Source organism: Bidens hawaiensis, unplaced genomic scaffold (assembly GCF_021521415.1).
Source record: "Bidens hawaiensis isolate Kalapana, Puna unplaced genomic scaffold, B.hawaiensis_p1.1 tig00029877_1, whole genome shotgun sequence".
Taxonomy (NCBI): Eukaryota; Viridiplantae; Streptophyta; class Magnoliopsida; order Asterales; family Asteraceae; genus Bidens; species Bidens hawaiensis.
This window is the reverse complement of record NW_027494958.1, coordinates 15,163-35,064: the sequence shown is the minus strand read 5'-3', so window position 1 is coordinate 35,064 and position 19,902 is coordinate 15,163.

The window sequence follows — 19,902 nt, the reverse complement described above, 5'->3', positions numbered from 1 at the left end:
GTCATGTTGTGGGGAGCACTGGCTATAAATAATTGAACCTTAATCATATCTAATGGCTGCTTGGTAGACTTTGATGCTTAAGCTTAGGTGGATAAACAATACCCTTGATCGTCTTAACTATTCATAAATATTGAGCAACAAAGTTTTAAATCTGCTAATTTTGAGGTTTAAGTCAAGTTGGGGTGGTCTGGTCCGGTAAAAGCAGAAAATAAGCGGGTCTTAATTGTGTAAACTACTAAGTAATATTATTGTCGGATCTTATTTGTCCCGGTAAAGATTAAGGCATGAGTTTAGGTGGACAACAATATTGATGATCGCGGTTTTTGCGTTTCTCTGAGCTTTAAAATCTAACCTATATGTTTGATTTAACTTTGATTTTCCGATTCTGATCCAACTGCATTAGACTTTTTCAGGGACGAAAAAGACTTAAGTGTGGGGATGTTTGATGTGTTGTAAAACACATTTACTTTCCGTATCATTTTTATCATGTTTTAATTGCTTTTTAGTTTAATTATTAAGTTTTATGGTTTATTTATGCTTGATTTTACAAAGTTGATTGTTTACTTGTAGGTTATGAGGTTTGGTGGAAAAAAGAGTTAAAATTGAAGAGTTTAGGGGCTTAATTGTTCAACTTTCAAACTTATAAGTCAAGGCCCGACCCAAGCCCACATCTTAAAAGCCTTTTATAATATTATATTAAGTTAATAACAAGAGTTTCCAGCCATTATTCAAGCCATAATCCCGAAATAAAGAAAAAAAAACCCTAAACCCTAGTTTCAACCCCTTTTCCGATCGCAAGCACTGTAGCAGCGGCAGAAAAAGAAAAAAACCGGCGGCTGAGGAGGCTGTGACGGCTGGAGAGGAAGAAGGAGGCTCGGGGTGATCTTGTGCAGCTACTAGGGACCTTATACATCATAAATCTCAGCCATACATCTTAAGTAATTGATCTTAAACTTTGTTTATTGTTCAAGAACCCTAACTTTGTGGATTTAGTCTTTTGCTTTGAATTGTTTTGCAATTGATTGATAGTTTGTCTTGTGATTGATATTGTTTGGATCTTGAATGAATATAATCATGTTTGAGTTGATGTTTGTGATATTTTTCTTAAGTATACATGGCTTTCCAAAATCAATGTTAGGCTAAACTTGCTTGTTCTACCTAGGATAGATGATTGTTGAATAGTTTAGACTTGTATAATGGATAGTTAATGTTCAAGACTTGAATTGTTGATGTAAATTTTAACTAAACCATAAATTAGATTGTGTGTGATGGCTGTGTTTTATTTGTTATTACTTATAATCCTCTTGCATTAGTTAATTGAATTAATTTTGATTAATTGATTGCTTGTTAGACTCTTGACTTGGTGTTTAGAGTTTATTTGCGGGGTGTACAACCGTAGGGATAAGTGGGTAATATAATCATCTAAAATCAGTTAAAATACACCTTCTTTGAGACCGAGAGGTGATAAGAAGTAATATTGTCTCGTTGCTTTTACTTGTTAGAATTAAGACCGCGCGTGAGCGGGTTTTTGTCTTGTCAAGTTTAAGTGTTTATGTGCAATTAGTTGGTTTAATTTGGGTTAAGTTAAATTGTTCCTCTATCCTTGGTGACATAGTATTTGTCTCCATTATGATAGTGTGTCGATGAGACCGAGAGGAGAGTCGTCATTTGAACACGTTAATAATCGTTTTTCCGGTTTATTCTTTAAAATCAACTAAAACAAGTTAGAGTATGTTAGAGAGACTGAGAGGTAATTTGACTTTCTTAAACAAGTTTTAGTTGTGTCATCTTTTATAACCGGTGTCATGAATATTTTCAATCCATTGTCTTGTTATTTCTGTCAACATGATTCATTCCTAGGTAGATGTCTTTATTCATTGAATTTAAACCAAAGTTTTCAAAGTTTCGTCAAAAGTTTTCATTTAGTTAAGTTAAGTAGTTAAATTAAAGTCTAAAATAAATCGATTAAATATTTTGGTGAGTCTTGGTTAGAGTTTCGTAATTATAAACGTTTTCACGTGTCTTCGAGTTCTATATCCGGACTTTCTTCATCTGTGCTATACGCGACCGGTACACTTGCCGTTTGTGTGAACTAGGATAGATTGTTTGGTTTTTAAAGCTTAGTTGCGACTTGTGTTTTATTTATATATATATTTTCGCACATCAGGATTTGATTTATTTTGTATTTAGATATCAGAACAATTGTTATTTTGATTCATTCATATGATTATGGTTTATGATTATGACATTTAGAGTTATGTTCCATTTTAGAATGCTTAAATCCATGAATAAGTTAATTATTCTAAATGCCCTCAGCCATTCATATTTGTGGGAACAAATATGAAGGTAAGACTATTATGAACTTGATTGGTGGATATTCATAACGCATGAATAGAGTTTGCTGCGAAGGTTCATAGATATTTATGAGATATAAATATTGGACTGAACCGCCCTCAAATGTTACTGCAAGGAATCCTTGTGATTGGTGGTCATAAGTAAACTTGAGTAAAGGCGAATATCATAGTATCCTCCGACCTGATATACATATTGGGACTTGATATTCACCAAATATTATGCCTTGACTTAGTTCTTCGTTGCTCTGAAACATGATGGTACATAAGGCTAAGATCAGGTATGGTACAAGGTGATTGTGAGAGACGTATGTAGTCAAAATTGGATTTGTCCCTCGTATTCATTGAGAGTAAGATGCCTTAGGCCTGATAAGTTAAATCAATAGAGAATGATCACTCTATGTCTCTGGATTTGACATTACATCTATGGCAAAAGGATAAATGATAGATTCACCTAAATTATATTTAAGTAAGGGACTTGAAGGGGATGATGTTATTAAATGGCACTTCATCATACATTAATGGGTAGTAAACCGTTGTTAGGCGGTATTCGCTACTTGCGTCAATCTTCTATGTATCTTGTGCAAGTGGGAGATTGTTGGAATCGGTCTGTCCAAGACACATATTAGAGTTGATGTGGCTAGTACGTTATGATCCAAGTCGGGTCATACCTAATAACAAGCTAGAAAAACACCACAATATTTATTTAAGATATGATCTAACAAGTAAATATCAACACTTAGAATATTTGGAAATTGGGTTTTTAAATATTTGCACTTGTGTAATAAATAGATTATATGGATAATTTATGTTATGAGAGATTTTGTATTTTGCATATACCATGTTATTTAAGTTGTTAAATAACAATATTCAAGACTTACTGTATTTTGCATTTTGCATTTTGCATATACCATGTTATTTAAGTTGGTTAAATAACAATATCTGTATTTTGCATTTTTCATATACCATGTTATTTAAGTTGGTTAAATAACAATATGCAAGACTTACTGCATTTTGCATATTGCATATACCATGTTATTTAAGTTGGTTAAATAGCAATATGCAATGCATGCTGGATTTTGCATGTTATGTTATGTTATAACATTAATAAATAATTAAAGATTACTTGAGTTGAAATTTGGCGGGAACCATGTGAGCCGTCCCCCCCCCAATCACCTCTCCCCACTTAATTATTTTATTTATTCCAAGACATGCACAAGAGTTGGTTGGTAGATTTTTGTGGTGCATTGGTAGCACATAACTCTCTCTCTCTCTCTCTCTCTCTCTCTCTCTCACACAAGTTGCAAGTAAACTCCCTTCTTTCTCTCTCTAATTTCGGCTAAGGGAAGGAAAAACAATAAAGAGTTTTCTAGTGTAAGTCCTAGGATAATCAAGGTATTTGTTGGAATCTTGAAGGGTATACAAGCTTGAGGTCCTTCTATCTTGAAGACTCGCCTTTCATATTTTCTCCGTCATTTCTCTTAGGCTCTTGAAGGTAGTATGCTAAGAACACCCTATGGTTGTTTATATTGGTAAGCATGCAAATTCTTATATGGATCCGGAGCTTGGGTTTTGCATATAAAATCGGTTTTATAGTCAACTAATTAACAAGATTTAAAACTTTATTATCCACTGCGTTTTTCATATAAATGGGATTATATGACTTTGATAATTTCGCTAAAACCCAACAGTATGTTCACATAGAAGTGAGGGACTATTCTATCACATATTTACTTTATAATAATTAAGGAAGAATGGAGTGGATTCTTGATCTTAGATGATAACCTTCATATAACTGATTTACTCATTTATAATTTCTCTTCTTGTTCACTTATATTATATATATATATATAATGTGTATATATATATACCGTCATGTTTCAAAGCGTGTATGCAAGTTAAAGAAATCAATCTATAGATTGAAACAAGCATCTAGAAGTTGGAATCACCGTTTTGATGAAGAAGTCAAGAAATTGGAATCATCAAATACGCTGATGAGGCTTATGTGTATTAGGAAGCTAGTGGGAGCATCGTTACTTTCCTAGTATTGTATGTTAATGACATACTACTGTTTGGGAATGACATTCCAACCATGGAAGGTGTAAAAGCTTGGCTAGGGAGTTGTTTTTCCATATAAGATCTTGGTGATGCCGCCTATATTTTGGGAATAAAGATCTATAGGGATAGATCAAGGCGATTGATAGGTTTAAACCAAAGTGCATACATTGATAAAATCTTGAAAAGGTTCAAATGGAGAACCCTAAGAAAGGTTTGGTACCTATTCCAAGAGGAACGATAGTGAGAGCGACTCAATGTCCAATCTCAAAGGATGAGCAAGAGAAAATGAAAGGAATCCCATACGCTTCAGCAATAGGATCCATCATGTATGCCATGATATGCACTAGACCTGTTGTGTCATGCGCTTTGAGGATGACAAGTCGCTACCAACAAAATCCGGGAAGTAGCCATTGGATGGCAGTTAAGAGCATATTGAAATACCTTAGAAGGACTAAGGATATGTTTCTAGTATATGGCTCTGATGAGGAGGAACTCGTTGTAAAGGGTTACAGGGATGCGAGTTTCCAAACCGATCGAGATGATCCTCGATCACAATCGGGATATGTTTTCGTTATGAATGATGGAGCTATCTCTTGAAAAAGCGCAAAACAAGATGTGGTAGCATTGCCCACCACCGAATCAGAATACATCGCCACCTCAATGGCAGCTCAAAAAGCTGCGTGGATAAGAAAGTTCATTTCCGATCTAGTGGTGGTCCATACAATTCAGGACCCTCTAGATATCTTTTGTGACAACGAGGGTGAGATTGCTCAAGTCAAGGAACCTCGTGCACATCAAAAGACAAGGCACATTGAGCGGAGATTCAACTACATAAGGGATGAAGTTGAAAAAGGAAATAAATGTATTTGCAAAGTTCACACCGATCAAAACATTGCGGATCCACTCACGAAGCTCCTTGAAATGCCGAAGCATGAGGGTCATACTTGCGCCTTAGGACTTCGATATTCTAGTGATTGGATTTGATCTATTTTGTATTCGGATATTGGAACAATTGTTATTTTAACACATTCATATGATTATGTTTTATGAATATGACATTTTGAGTTATGTTCCATTATAGCATGTTTAAATCCGTGAATAAGTTAATTATTTTAAATGTCCGTAGTCGTTTATATTTGTGGGAACAAATATGAAGGTAAGACTGTTATGAACTTGGATTGGTGGATATTCATAAGCTATGAATATAGAGCAAGGGTTTGCTGCCAAGGTTCATAGATATTTATGGCATATAAATATTGGACTGACCCGCACTCAAATGTTACTACATGGAATCCTTGTGATTGTTGATCATAAGTAAATTTGAGTAAAGGCGAATATCATAGTATCCTCAGACCTGAGATACATATTGGGTCTTGATATTCACCAATTATTATGCTTTGACTTAGTTCTTCGCTGCTCTGAAACATGACGGTACATAAGGTTAAGATTAGGTATGATATGAGGTGATTGTGAGAGACGTATATAGTTAATAGGGCAAAATATTAGCTATGTCTTTGGATTTGACATGACATCTGTGGCAAAAGGATAAATGATAGATTCACCTAAATCATTTCAAGTAAGGGAATTGAAGGGGATGATGTTATTGAATGGCACTTCGTCATACCTATTAGGGGTAGTAAACCGTTGTTAGGCGGTATTTGCTAATTTCATAAATCTTCTATGTATCTTGTGCAAGTGGGAGATTGTTGGAATCGGTCTGCCCAAGACACATATTAGAGTTGATATGGCTAGTACGTTATGATCCAAGTCGGGTCATACCTAATAACAAGCTAGACAAACTCCATGATATTTATTTAAGATATGATCTAACAAATAAATATCAACAATAAGAATATGAAAGACATTTTACATAATACATGTTACCTTACCATGATATGTTACATTATAATGTTACATGTACAACATAGGTAACAAATAATAACAGTTTTGGAGTTTGAATTTTGGGAGGGAGAACCCAAAACGGTCGGGCCCCCTCCCCCCCCCCTCTCTTCTCTTTAATGTTACTAATATATCAAAAACATGCAAGCCTTATGGTTGGTCCAACTTTTGTGGTGCATTGGGTCACACTCTTCTTTCTCTATCATACACACAAGAAGCCAAACTCTCTCTTCTTTCTCTCTGTTATTTTCGGCCAAAACTAGAGGTGAACAAGGAGACTTTCTAAGAGCAAATCCTAGCAATACAAGGTGTTTGTTAAAAGGCTTTGAAGAGTATACAAACTTGAGGCTGTTCTCCATTGAAGGCTAGCTATTCAAACCATCATCTTCTTCATCCTCTTTGCATCTTGAAAGGTTGTATTACATAAACCCCCTATGGTTGTTGATTTTGGTAAACATGTAATTTCATATATGGATATGGGGCTTGGATTTTACATATAAAATCGGTTTTATATTAATCTAAATGACAATATTTAAAACTAATTAATCGGCTGCATTTTTCATATAAAATGGGTTTATATGACTTTGATAATCTTGTTAAAACCCAGTAGATTTTGAGATTTTAGACATGGAAGAAGACAAAAATGTGTACATATGATTTTAGGAACACCCTTTTTAGCCACTGCGAAGGCTATTATTGATGTTTGCACCGGCAAACTCACTCTTAGGGTCAATGACGAGACAATCACATTTGATATAGGAAAATCTATGCAACATCCGCAATATCACGATGACACATTATACCGTGTCGACATCATCGATTTTATCGTGAGTTTCTATGTGAGAGACTCCTCCATCACTGACCTACTCGAAACACAAGTCTTGACCGAAACCATCATCAAACCCATTTTAGAATACGAAAAGCTCGATGCTAACAAAAACAATCAAGAAGCATCGGAAGCAGTATGTGAAATCATTGAGTGTAATGAAAAAGCAAAACCATCAATAGAAATATTACTAGCCTTAGAATTAAAAGTACCCCCGAACCATCTCGAGTACGCCTTTTTAGAAAAAAGATTCCCAACTCCCAGTAATTATTTCATCTCACCTTTCCAAAGAAGAGAAAGACGAACTTCTTTAGGTTTTAAAAAACCGTAAGAAGGCTATCGCATGGAAGATCATGGATATCAAGGGCTTCAGTCCTTCATTTTGCTCTCACAAAATCCTCACGGACGAAGAGTACAAACCCGTTGTCCAACATCAAAGATGCCTTAATCCCAACATGCTAGATGTGGTAAAGAAAGAAGTTATCAAACTCCTTTATGCCGGATTAATCTACCTAATCTCATATTCACCTTGGGTTAGTCCAGTTCAAGTAGTACCCAAGAAGGGAGGAATGACAGTAGTCATGAATGAGAAGGACGAGCTAATACCATTGAGGACTATAACAGGCTGGCGGGTTTGCATTGATTACCGGTAGCTTAATGACGCCACAAGAAAAGATCATTTTCCACTTCCTTATATCGATCAAATGCTTGAACGGTTGTCTAGAAAAATGTTATACTGTTTTCTTGATGGATTTTTCGGATACTTTCAGATTCCCATTGCTCCTGAAGATTAGGAGAAAACCACCTTTACATGTTCGTATGGAATCTTTGCCTACCGAAGAATGGTGGCCACCTTTCAACGTTGCATGGTGGCCATCTTTCATGAAATGATCAAAAACTCTCTGTAAGTTTTCATGGACGACTTCTCAGTCTTTGGAGACTCCTTCGATCATTTTCTAAAAACCTAGACATAATGTTAACTAGGTGTGAAGATGTGAACTTAGTACTCAACTGGGAAAAATGCCACTTTATGGTCAAAGAGGGCATTGTTCTCAGTCATAAGAATCCCAAGCAGGACTAGAAATTGATAGAGAAAAAATTGAAACCGTATCCAAACTTCCGCCACCAACATCAGCAAAGCCATTAGAAGTTTTCTAGGTCACGCAGGATTCTACCGTCGCTTCGTAAAATACTTTTCCAAAATTGCTAGACCTATGACCAAACTTCTATATAAAGATGCAACATTCGTCTTCTCTGTGGAATGTGTTGAATCATTTAACATATTAAAAGATAAACTTGTCAAGGCACCAATCAAAACTATACCCGATTGGACCCTTCCATACAAAATCACGTGCGACACAAGTGACTTTGAAGTTGGAGCCGTACTCGGACAACACAAAGAAAAATACTTTCATCCAATTTACTATGCTAGTAAAACTTTTAATGTTGCACAAGAAAAATACACAACAGAAAAGGAGTTATTAGAAGTAGTTTTTGCCTTCAAAAAATTTAAATCCTACCTAGTTCTTTCCAAAAACCATCATTTACACCGACCAAGTCGCCATACGATACCTCTTCAACAAGAAATATGCTAAACCCAGACTTATCCGATGGATTCTACTACTCCAAGAATTTGACTTAGAAGTCAAGGACAAAAAGGGAGCAGAGAATTTAGACCTAGACCATCTTTCACGTTCAGAATGGCTAGCTTAAGAAGAACATCACAAGGAATATATTGATGATAATTTTCCATACGAGGTTCTCATGCATATCCAAGCATTCATGAAAGAGAAGGATGAAAGTCCTTGGTTTGCCGATTTTGCGAAGTATTTTGCTTGCGTAATCCTAAGAAAAGAGCTAACTCATCAACAACCTTAAGTTATACTTCTGGGAAGACACTTACTCGTTTAGGATGGGAGCGATCGGGTTGTTAGTAGATGTGTATCAGGAAAGGAAACATTAGATATTCTCAAACACTTCCATGAAGGACCAACTGGCGGACACCGCAGTACCGCCATCGTGGTCAAGAAAGTGTTTGACGCATGATTTTTCTGGCCCACCACATATAAAGACACACATGCTTTGATCCAATCATGAGATGCTTGTCAAAGAGCCGGAAACATCTCAGCCAAGAATGAGATGGCTCAAGAAGGCATTCAAATTTCTGATGTCTTTCATGTATGGGGAATAGATTTCATGGTTCCATTTCCTAACTCATTTAGAAATAAATACATCCTAGTAGCAGTCGACTACGTGTCTAAATGAGTAGAAGCACATGCTCTTCCCACTAACGATGCTAGGGTTATTGTACGATTTCTGGAAAAGTTAATTTCATGATTCCCTACTCGAAAGGCCTTAATCAGCGATAGTGGTACTCACTTCTGCAATACCCTAATGGACAAAGACTTAGCACGATATTGAGTTCACCACCGTTTGGCAACACCATACCATCCGCAGACCAGTGGGAAAGTGGAAGTCTCAAATCGAGGGATAAAAAGGATCCTCAAAAGAACTATTGGGATGAATCGCAAAAATTGGGCAGAAAAGTTAGATGACGCTTTGTGGGCCCTTAGGATAGCCTACAAAACCATCATAGGAACAACACCATTAAAAGCTTATTGGGAAAGCATGTCATCTACCCGTAGAACTAAAACACAAATCTTATTGGGCTCTTAGAGCAGTGAACTTTGATCTAATGTCCACTTGTAAAAACTGGGAAGATCAGATACACTAGCTAGAAGAACTAAGAGCACTAGCCTATGAAAATTCCTTGTCTTACAAAGAAAATACTAAGTGTCTGCACAACCCCCACTTAAAAGGAAATAAAAAGGTTCAACTAAACGATGTACTGTTATATAACACACGTTTACGTCTTTTTCCAGGAAAGTTGAAATCTGGATGGACAGACCCATACATAGTTGAAATAGTTTTTTACTATGGGACAATTAGGATTTCAAATTCTGACAGCCATAAGTACAAAGTTAATGTGCATCGATTGAAACCATATATCGATGGACCATTTGGGGCCGTCGCAAAGGTAGTAATCTTCCATCGAAACCAATCAACATACTTGAAGTAGGGTCTGGCCAAGACCATCATTAAACCATGCCTTGTATATATATTCCCTTGTTTTTATTCAAAAAAAAAATATATGTGATCAAAACAAGGGGCATGCTTTTGTTAGCACGGGCCCGTGCCACAATTTGAAGGCCGGAATCTTCGCCGCAAAAATCTCATTCAGTCTGACTCGTAACAGAATTGTCAGGCTGAGGCACATGGTCGTGTTCCCCGAAACATGGGGTATCTTGCAACTGTTTGGTTATAAATGCATCTCTTTCCAATGCATTTCTTGCACTAAACCAAAAACCAATTCTCACCTCTGAGATACCGCAATATCTACCGAGGTGAGCAATAAAATTCCCTTTCCTCGCTAAACGAGAAACAAAACCCGACATCTTTCAAAAACCGAGCTTCTACTCAAACTCCAAGAGATCATTAAGGAACTCACCGAAAAGAATCTCCTCGCAGAGATGTGTCTCATTCAACTCACCGAGTCGGTGGAAAGTGTGAAGATGGAACTAGGGGACAACAATGAACAACTGCAGTTTCAAGTCCTCCGTTTCACCTACTTTCCTCCACCCGGGCCGTTCGATGGAAGAGATCCATTCAGTGGAATCAAGATTCCTTTTTACCTTTCCATGTGTAATCAAGTGCACTAGGCACATGTTTAGGACTTTCGGGCTTATCCCGACTTAATTTTATGATCTAGGATATTCGGGCTTATCTCGATTTTATGTTTAAGAACCTTTTTGTTAATGAAAGTAATTTTAGGACGCAAAAATGTGTTCAAATAAATCTAAAACATCATTCTGAAAAATTCATGCTCTCGCGTTTTGCTGGAAATCAAAGATTTAAAATCCAGGGGTATAAGCACGGGCCATATATATGGTTACAAGGGGCTGTGGTCACCCTAGAATCTTCAGCATGATACACGTTGACGCCGTAGAATTCTCTGAATCTGAAACTTTTATTCCCTCAAAAACACGGGGCCGTGTATCTGGTTACACAGGGTCGTCTTCGACGTCCAGACCCATAATATATTGCAAACACACTTCACAATTTCATTCATACCAAACCAAAAATATCCTAAATGGATAACAGAAGAATGGAATGGAAGCCAGTAAGAAAGTTCAAGAATGGTAATAACCCATCACATCTTTAACAAGAAATCGCAAGGCTCCAAAGTTTCAATGTAATGTTTAAGAAGTTAATGAAATTCCATAAGATTTTGTTTTTAGAACCTAAATCTTCAGATAATCAGTTAAAAATGACCCAGCTCGTTAAATAAACAAATAAACAAAAACATCCTGACTGCAACTTGAAGCGCGGGCTGTACTTCCTGAAGCATGGGGCCGTGCCCCACTTCACAGTTTAGTTATTGGATTTTTATTAAAATACCAAATTTGTCATAACTGTTCCTAAGAACACAAGCTGCCTCCCTCCGAGAACTAGCGACCAAACACCCTTTCTTTCAATCTCTACTTAAATCCTTCAATCTGAAGACAAAGGTATGTCAAATTAATGATTCTAGGTTCTAATTTACCATTCTAAGTCAAAATCAAGTTAAATGTAAGCCCCGAATCCGAATATCATACCTATTTCATTGTTTAATCGGGTCAAAACCCGAATAATAGGATATTTAATTTGTATAATCTAGGGTTTTGATTTGTCAAAAGAGGTTTGACCCGATTAGGACATAGGATTGAAGTAGTTTTTGAAATAAAGCCCTTTGGGTTCGGGTTTTGAACAAGACCATATCATATAAATCAAACTCGGATGATAGTACTTAGAACTGGGTTGAAATGCAAGTTCGAATCGTGACATTTTTGAAATTCAGATTAAAAACACGGGCTGTGATTCAGTTCTGATTAAGATGTAGGATTTGTATATGTGGGACAACACTGGTATCCAGTTCTGAATCGGGGGAGAATGGTATACCACTTGTGCAACACAGTTGAAGATTGACATACGAATCTACACGGCCGAGGAAACCGACACAGCTTTATGGTATGAGGCATGGACGACTTTCTCGGACGTGGATGATCAAGATATGGGTGAACCTGGGAACACCAGACTTCTCATGTAGGATTTGTTGAGCGAACGTTCAGATTCAAGAAGTATGTAAAAAGGAAATATGCAAAGATTTGGAGAAGCATACTATCACTTATCAAAGAAAGATAATGATGAAGTACTTGTAAAGCTTGTCGAAATGTACAGCAACGTGGATTTTGAAAAGATTGAAGAGGATGAGAAGGCTCTCACTACTTTATTGCTTGATAACGTTGGTATACCTTGAAGTGGGGATTATGAACTTAGAATGCTTATAAATCAAAAAAACTTATAATTTGATCAGCAGCATAATGGTTTAAGTCAAGTTGGAGTGACATGGTAAAAGTCAAACTAGGCCTGAACCGAGATTAAGGGCTGATAGTTTCTGATATTTTGTGCCTTAATTGAAAATTAAATCATACTCGAAGGTTTGTTATAAGATTTAAGTGGACAACAATATCAACGGCCTACTTAACGCCAGTCATAATTGTTGGGTTTTAACAAGATTATCAAAGTCCATATAACCCATTATATAGAAAACCGCAGCGGAAATAATTAGTTTTAAATCTTGTTTACCAATACATATAACACCCGTTTTATAAAATAAAACCCAATCCGTGATCCAAATACGATATACATACTATCAAGAACAACCATAGGGTGTTAGTATACATACCTTTTAAATTTCCAAAAATTGAGAGGGATGAAGATGTGAATGACAAGTCTCCAATGGAGGAAAACTTGAGCTAGTATACCCGTACAAGCTTTTTAGCAAACACCAGGTTACTAGGATTTTCACTTGCAAAACTCCCTTGTGTTTCTTCTTGTTCTTCTCGACTGAAAAGAGAGGAAGAGAGAGTTTGTGTGTAAGAGAGAAGGTGTGATTGTGAATTCTCCAAGAATTCTAATCTCCCAACCAAAAGCTTTACATGTTATGAGAAAACACAAAATAGGAGAGAGAGAGAGAGAGAGAGAGAGAGGGATGGAGGGAGGGGTCGACCCTTTTTTGGGGTTTTCCTCCAAAAACTCAAAAACCCATTTTTGTTTATATTTTGGTTTTTATACATACATGTTATTTATCCAAATAATAATATCTCTCAAAATATAAATTTTCCATATAATTTATTTATCACACAAGTGTAAATATTTAGAAAACCCATTTTCCAAATATTATAAGTGTTAATAATTATTACCTTGATCATATCTAATAATAAATATTTCGGTGTTTGTCTAGCTTGTTATTGGGTATAACCCGACTTTGATCATAACGTACTAGCCACATCAACTCAAATATGTGTCTTGGGCAGATTAATTCCAACAATCTCCCACTTGCACAAGATACACAGAAGATTGATGCAAGTAGCAACTACCGCCTAACAACGATTTACTACCCCTAATACGCATGACGAAGTGCCATTCAATAACATCATTCCCTTCAAGTCCCTCACTTGAAATGATTTAGGTGAAACTATCATTTATCCTTTTTCCTCAAATGTCATGTTAAATCCAGAGACACAGAGTGATCATTCTCTGTTGATTTAACTTATCAGGCCTTAGACATTTGACTCACAACGAATAAGAGGGACAAATCTTTTATTGACTGCACACGTCTCTCACTATCACTTCGTACTACACTTGAGCTTAGCCTTATGTACTGACATATTTCAGAGAAGCGGCGAACTAAGTCAAAGTATAATGGTCGGTGAATATTAAGACCCAATATGTACCTCAGGTCGAAGGATACCATGATGTTCGCCTTTACTAAAATTTACTTATGACCACAAATCACAAGGATTCCATGCAGTAAACTTTGACAGCAGGTTAGTCCAATATTTATCCCACAAATATCTATGAACCTTCGCAGCAAACCCTTGCTATATTCATACCTTATGAATATTTACCAATCCAAGTTCATATAGTCTTACCTTCACATTTGTTCCCACAAATATGATCGACTATGGACATATAGAATAATTAAATTATTCATGGATTTAAAAATGCTAAAATGGAACATAACTCAAAAGCATAATCATAAACCATAATCATATGATTGAATAAAAATAACAATTGTTCCGATATCGAAATACAAAATTTGATCAAATCCAATCACTAGAATATCGAAGTCTTAAGTCACAAGTATGACCTTCATGTTTTGGCCTTTCTAGGAGCTTCGTGAGTGGATCCGCAATGTTTTGATTAGTGTGAACTTTGCGAATACATATCTTTCCCTTTTCAACTTCATCCCTTATGTAGTTGAATCTCTGCTCAATGTGACTTGTTTTTTGATGTGCATGGGGTTCTTTGATTTGAGCAATCAGACCCTCATTGTCACAAAAGATATCAAGAGGGTCCTGAATGGTACAGACTACACCTAGATCGGCCACAAACTTTCTAATCCATGCAGCTTCTTGAGCTACCAATGAGGCGGCGATGTATTCAGATTCAATGGTGGACAATGCTACCACATCTTGTTTTGTGCTCTTCCAAGAGACATCGCCACCATTTAGAATGAAAACATATCCCGATTATGATCGAGAATCGTCTCGATCAGTTTGGAAACTCGCATCCGTTTAACCCTTTACAACGAGTTCCTCCTCACCAGAGCCATATATTAGAAACATATCCTTAATCCTCCTAAGATATTTCAATATGCTCTTAACCGCCATCCAATGGCTAGTTCCCGGATTTTGTTGGCATCTACTTGTCATGCTCAAATTGCATGACACATCCGGTCTAGTGCATATCATAGCATACATGATGGAACCTATAGCAGATGCATGTGGGATTCCATTCCTTTTATCTTTCTCATCCTTTGAGCTTGGACATTGAGATACACTTAAGATTGTTCGTTTTTGAATAGGTACCAAACCTTTCTTAGAGTTGTCCATCTTAAACATTTTCAAGATTTTGTCAATGTATGCACTTTGATTTAAACCTATCAATTGCCTTGATCTATCCCTATAGATTCTTATTCCCAGAATATAGGCGGTTTCACCAAGATCCTTGATGGAAAAACAACTTCCAAACCAGGCTTTTACACCCTACATGGTTGGAATGTCATTTCCAAATAGTAGTATGTCATCGACATGTTGGAATACCGTATGCCCGAGACACATAATTAGGTTAATGTGGCTAGCCGTGTTTGATCCAAGTCGGGTCATACCCAATAACGGGTTAGACACACACCAATTATGTATTTGTTGAGATATGATCTATAAAACAAATACAGAACACAACACATTCAGAAATCGGGTTTCTGAATAATTACTTGAAAGTGTTAAATAAATTAATTGGTTAATTTATTTATTCAAATAATTATTATTGGAATGATTATTTAAACATGTGTTCTTTTATAAAATGGTTTATAAAAGATGGGATGTTTATATATTTTATAAGGTATAAAATATATATTATTTAGACATGTATGCCTTACACCCCATACACTTGGTCAAAGTTGGTAAGGACTTGATGGAGGTTGAGTAACTTTTACTTGACCAAAAACCTAACTTAAGATATGAATGAGATATGATCTCATTTATAAAAAGATCAACATACTTTCAAGATATAATAAGGAACCACAACTCTCTCTTTTCCCTCTAGCTTTTGGTTCGGCCGAAGTCAAGAAACAAAAGAGGTTCGAGTCTCGGTTTCTCGTGTTCAAGCTTCCTAACATAGCTCGGTGTGTGTTGGAGGCTCGGGGTATCTTCCGTTTGAGGATTTTCCCTTTGAAAGTCTAGCATCAACATCATCATCTTCTTCAACCATTAACTACATCTCTTAAGGAGTTAAGAATGTAAGTTTTACAAGTTTTGATAGTTTAGTTTTTCCGTATTATTTGATCCTTAGTCTCGGGTTTCTAATCTTAAGATTAAAGGTAATCTTGAAACAAGAATAAAGGGTTATTCATAAATTAACACACATATGAACTTGTAATATATATATGGATATATGTACATAAAGTTTATAGATAATCACGCTTCCGCCTTTTAATGACTAGTTAAATGATTAACTAAGTCTAAAATATCCATAGAAACCCAACACGACATATAATACCATAAAGGTAATGATGATCCGACTAGCTTTCTTATGCACACAAGCTTCATCAACGTTCTTGATGAATCCAAATTTCTTAACTTCATCACAAAAACGGTGATCCAACTTCTAGATGACTGTTTCAGTCCATAGATTGACTTCATTAACTTGCATACTTTATTAGGATGTTGTGGATTGACAAAACCTTCAGGCTGAACCATATAGACATCTTCCTCAAGGTGTCCAAATAGGAAAGCAGTTTTGACATCCATTTGCCATATCTCATAGTCATAATATGTGGCTATGGCAAACAATATCCTAATAGACTTTAGCATCGCAACAGGTGAAAAAGTTTCATCACAATCAACCCCTTCAGTTTGAGTGATACCTTTTGCTACAAGTCTAGCTTTATAAGTATCCAAGTTTACATGCATATCAGTTTTCTTCTTGAAAACCAACTTACTTCCAACCAGTTTGGAATTTAGAGGTGGTATGACCAAGTCCCATACTTGGTTGTCATGCATGGATTGCATCTCAACGTTCTTGGCTTCCAGCCATTTATCACAATCAGATTGTGACATTGCATCGTGGTATGTGGTTGGTTCATCCGAATCCACTACATAGAATCCATCCACGAAAAATCCATATCTTTCGGGTGAGGTTCTAATTCTACCAGATTTGCGAACATTTTGTATTTCTTTATCAACCATTTGATTATTCTCAACAACCTCTTGTTGATTACTAGTGTCAATCAAACGTGTATCGGCTTGTGGTCCTCGATCCTCCTAGAGTTCCATAGCTATACTAGTTCCTTCCATAAGGAACTTTCTTTCCAAGAACTCAGCCTTTCGAGCAATAAACACTTTATGCTCGCTTGGATTGTAGAAATAATATCCTTTAGAATCTTTGGGATAGCCTACAAAAATACACTTAGTGGATCGGCTTTCAAGTTTGTTTTGGATGTTGTTCTTGACATAGGCCTCACAACCCCATACCTTTAAATATGATAATGATGGAACCCTTCCATGCCATATTTCAAAAGGTGTCCTTTCCACTTTCTTGGTTGGTGCCATATTCAAAATACGGGCTGCAAAGATCAATGCGAAACCCCAAAATGATAGAGGTAATGTGCTTCTAGCCATCATAGATTGAACCATATCCAATAGAGTTCTATTCCTCCTTTCAGACACACCATTATGTTACAGTGTTCCAGGTGGAGTAAGTTATGAGACAGTGCCACAACTCCTATGATGATCTAGAAACGCATCATTGAGGTATTCACCTCCTTTATCGGAACGAAGTACTTTGATTGGTTTATTGAGTTGATTTTGTACTTCAGTTTGGAAGACTTTGAACATTTCAAAGGCTTCATCTTTGTGTCTTAACAAGAACACATACCCATAACGACTATAATCTTCGGTAAAGGTGATGAAGTATCTTTCACCATTCCTTGTCATTGTCTTAAAAGGACCATATACATCCGAATGTATGATACCTAATAAGTTTTTTGCCCTTTCATAAGTACCACTAAAGGGCTCTTTGGTCATCTTTCCCAATAAAAAAGATTCACACTTATCAAATGAATCATCATTTGATTCCAAAAGACCATTCTTTTGAAGTGTATGAATACGATCCTTGTTTATCTGACCAATGCAAAAATGCCAAAGAAAAGTCTTACTCAAATCCAATTTGAGTCTTTTGGTGCTACAATGGTACAACGAATTATCAATAGTTGTGTTATCATGAACTAATTCATAAATGCCATTAGACGACATTGCTTTAAAATAAAAGACATCATTCATGAAAACATAAATACCATCATTTACAAACATTAAATCATAACCAAAGTGTCTTAACAAAGAAATAAAGATAATATTCCTAGTCAAACTAGGAGAATAAAAAATGTTTTTCAAAATGACTTCCAAACTATTTGGAAGCTTCAAAACATAATCTCCTAGGGCTTGGACATCAATCTTTTCTCCATTGCCCATGAAGAGACTTATATCTCCTTTCTTGTAAGCACTTCTTTTTTTTTTGAACTCCTGCAATGAATGGCATATATGAGTTCCACATCCAGTATCCAATAACCATGTGTTAGAAGAAATAATACTAAGATCAATATGGATCATGAAGGTTGTACATGAGGTTTGCCCCGCATCCCTCTTAGCTTTCAACTCCTTGAGATAGGTTGGATAATTTCTCATCCAATGTCCTATCTATCCAAAACCGAAGCACAAATCCTCAGAGCTAACCTTTAGCTTCTTCGGTTTTGGTTCCGCCTTTGCCTTTCCCTTGAACCTCCCATTGACTTGCCCCTTACCAATAGCAACCTTTGCCTTAGGTTCTGGATGATGCCTCTTCTTCAAGCCTCCTTCATTGATCGCAAGAACGGGTAAAACCTTTTTACCTATTCCGGCTTTGGCTGTTTTAAGAATTGCGTGATGCTCACCAATACTCTTGTCCCATTCGTTCATGCTATAATTCATAATTAATGTCTCAAACCTTTTAGTTAAGCCATTGAGGATCATATTCGTGGCTAACTCTTTTGAGATGGGACATTTATGTCGTTCAAGCCGATCAATGTGGCTTTTCATCTTAAGCATATAAAATGAGACAGATTGGGTTTCTTCCATACGACATGCATGAAACGCTCAAACCGTTTCGAAGTGTTCCACCCTAGCTTGAGTAAGGAACATTTCCTTAAGCTGGGTGATCATTTCATATGCCCCATGATTCTCGAAATCCTTTTGGATCTCGGGAACCATTGTTCCCAACATGAGGCAAGAAACTTGCACCGAATCCTAGGTGTATTTTAACCAATCATTATAGGCATCCAAGTCATTAACATTAGGTTCATCAGGAATAGGATCGTCCAAAATATAAGATTTCTTTTCTTGCTTGAGAACAATTCTCAAGTTTCGATACCAATCCATAAAGTTGTTGTAATTCAGACGATCCTTATCCATAATGGACCTCAGTGATAGATTATGCACAGGTGGGATAATTACGTTCGGTGGGTTGTTAGCGGCCATCTATAAATTAACAAAGTTCAATTTAGTATTTTCGATATCATTAATAAGTTTTTAATCGTTAATACCCTTTAATGTCTCCAAGAAAATTAATGATTAAAATATAGAACCCAACGTTTCATTCAAATAGTAGTTAGGTGACCTTTATCCTACTATTCAAATTAACAAGGTAGTCAATGTTTGACGATTGCAACCCTTTGCAACTTCTAGCTTTATGGGATCGGTTAAATATCATATGTTTAGTTGGCATGTTTAATCCCATTAACACCTTCGGTGACCATATTCACATGGTTTCCAAATCAAGTCATCCTACTTACACATACGTGTGAGTTTACACATATAAATGGTTAGGTGACCTTTATCCCACAAATATTGTAAATCCACCTCAAACTCACAAGTTTCGTTAACGCGGTTAGCTGACCTTTATCCCACATCAAGTTCCAAGTGATTCAAGCGTCTTATAAAAGGATGGTGTTTAACTTGCTTAAAAGGGATTTAAGTTTTCTTAATTCTAGATTGGAAAATTTTTAATAAAACCCATTTTATTATGAAATCATTAACAGTTAATAAAACCAATTTATTACTTAATAATTTCAAA